At 46.0% G+C, this 2,493-nt stretch overlaps 1 pseudogene; it reads left to right on the top strand.

The window, feature by feature from the left end:
* Window positions 1-862: 862 nt before the first annotated feature.
* On the top strand, window positions 863-1,684 carry LOC102832276 (annotated as a pseudogene).
* Window positions 1,685-2,493: the final 809 nt, after the last annotated feature.

Below are 2,493 nucleotides of genomic sequence, written 5' to 3'. Positions count from 1 at the left end.
GTCTTTCCTTGGCTGTGGTTATTAACTCCTACTCATTTCTGGAGTGTATCATTGAGGCCCTCTGGGCAGACCCCAGACACTGCTCTATCTGAGCCCAGAAGAAGTTGGAGAAGCCTGAGCCTCTGCTGTCCAGTCAGGACCTGTTTGGCTCCAGGAGATGCCAGCAGCTCCCATGGGGATCACAGAGTTCATGTATTGAAGACAAGCCGTGCCAGTATTGATTTGGGACCCGCTGAAGTGCAGGCCACACAGTGCTAATTGCAGAGGACCCCTGGGAAGGCCGGGTGTGTCTGCCCTCTAGCTGCAGTTCTATAGATGTCCCGGAGCTTGAAGGTGGGAAATCTGGAGGGGTGCCTACATCTGGACCAATTCTGTCAACAAATGTCTTGACTCTATTTTGGAAAGCCTTTTCCAGGTTGTTAACACCTCCCTGCAATGTATCTACAGATATTTTATTTTGAAAGTGAGAAGTTGATCTCATGACTTTCAGAAACAGCTGAGCCACCAGGTGTGGGTTCAGACCTGCCACACCCAACTGCGTAATTCTTGGTAAAAGCAAGTGCTCGGATGAAAAGCACCCCCACCAGCTTTCACATATAGGTGTCTGTGTCAAGTACTTTCCGGGTCCTAAAATGAAAGCACAGTGCCCAGCAATTTCAAAGCCCTAACAGGAAAGCTCCTGGTGTCACGCTGCAGGATCAGCACTGGACTGTGAACCATAAGGTCAGCAGTTCAAACTCACTTGGAAACCCTATACAGGGTCGCTAGGAGTTGGACCTGACTCGAAGGCACTTAACAACAACAATAACAAGAGGAAAATAGCCTAGTGCAGCTGCCCTTCTCTGAGTCAAAAGTCGGAGAGATGAATCTCCTTTTAAAAAAAAACAGAGACACTGGGAACTTGGAAGTGGCAGCGATCACAGCCCCAGGCAGAGCACTACTGCAGGTAGGCCCTGAACCTTTGCTGCCAGGAGGAGTCTGGGAGTTACTCCAGTCATGTCTTGGAGCCAGTAGCCTTGGCATGGATTGTGAATTCAGCCTCTCTTACAATTGGGGCACAGTCATGGTGGAGTGCTGTTGGAAGGTACCACTGGCCAGGGAGGGCAAGTAGCCACACCTGCACCAGCGACATCATGTACAAGCTGGTGGAGGACATGAAACATGAGCCCAAAGACAACCTGGAACTCCTCTTCACATACTCTGTGGAGGAACTTGGAGTCCGAGATTACCTGGTCTTAGTAAAGAAATCTATGGGCTGGCATCAGCTCCTTCCTCAAGGACTGCCTGTATATGCATCACCTGAAAACAAGAAGCTCTTTGAAGAAGAGAAATTGCTGAGACAAAAAGGAAAATTAGAAGAGATCCCAACTCAAGCAGGGGAGGTGATAGCAAAATTCCTGAGAAGCTGTCCCATGAAAGTGGCGATGAAGAACAATGTCATATGGGACTAAAACCTGAAATAACTTCCCGCCACTTCTTCAAGAACCTTGGTGTTGTGGTGATTCCCCATGCAGTAAAGTTACCAGAAGAACCCATCACACAGTGGGGCTAGTACTGGTGTGAGGTGACGGTAAATGGACTTGACACTGTGATAGTGCCGATGTCTATGGTGAACTTAAAGAGGCTGAAGACCAAAAGATTAGCCCAGCAGGCTGCCAAGGAAATGGCCTCCAAAAGCTCATAAATACTCTAATACTCTGACCTACTGTCCCTCCAAGGTAGCCAAATGAATTCAGGACCCCAGTGTTCTGCAAAGCAGAATCAGAGAAGCAGTGCAACAAAGACAACCCAGCAACCTGATCTCACTCCCTGCTCTGACTAAATATGGAATTTTAGAGTCCAGATGGGCACATCAGACTAAATTACATCCATGTTGAATTCTTCATATTTGTCATCTACATCTTAGATGTCTTTGTCTTCACAGTCTTCTTTGTTGGGACAGTCCTGCTCAAGGAGTACCAAGCTGTAAGTTTGATTAGCTGAACATCAATGAACAGAAGCAGTCCAGATCCCAACTAGCCTCTTCCTCCATTAGTGCTCAGTAGAACAAAAAAGAATGAGGTATTGTCTAGAATTTAGCTTGTTCTCATCACCCTAACCAAACATTTGCTTTTCAAACAGAAACAAAGAAGTTATGTTCTTTAAAAAACAAACAAAAAATTGAACTAGAGAGGTGTCTAAGACATTACCAAACACCTCAAGGGATGGAATCACTGGGCCTGGGAGCTAAGGAGCATAGTCTCGGGGGAATACCATGGTCAAATGGCATAACACAGTCCACAAAGATAATACTCTACATCCTATTTTGGTGAGTAGCAATTGGGATCTTAAGCTCATGAGTGGTCACTTAAGGTACAACTATTTGTTGTTCCCTGTCTGAAGGAAAGAAGAGTGATGAAAACTGAAGATGCTTGGAAACAACTAGTCTGATGGACTAACAGCTCATGTAAACATCCGTTTTCTATGAGCATGAGACCAGAAGAACTAAATGGT

The sequence above is a fragment of the Chrysochloris asiatica genome, unplaced genomic scaffold (genome assembly GCF_000296735.1).
Source record: "Chrysochloris asiatica unplaced genomic scaffold, ChrAsi1.0 scaffold00131, whole genome shotgun sequence".
NCBI lineage: Eukaryota > Metazoa > Chordata > Mammalia > Afrosoricida > Chrysochloridae > Chrysochloris > Chrysochloris asiatica.
The sequence above is the reverse complement of the archived record's forward strand: the minus strand, read 5'-3'. Positions and strand labels throughout refer to the sequence as shown.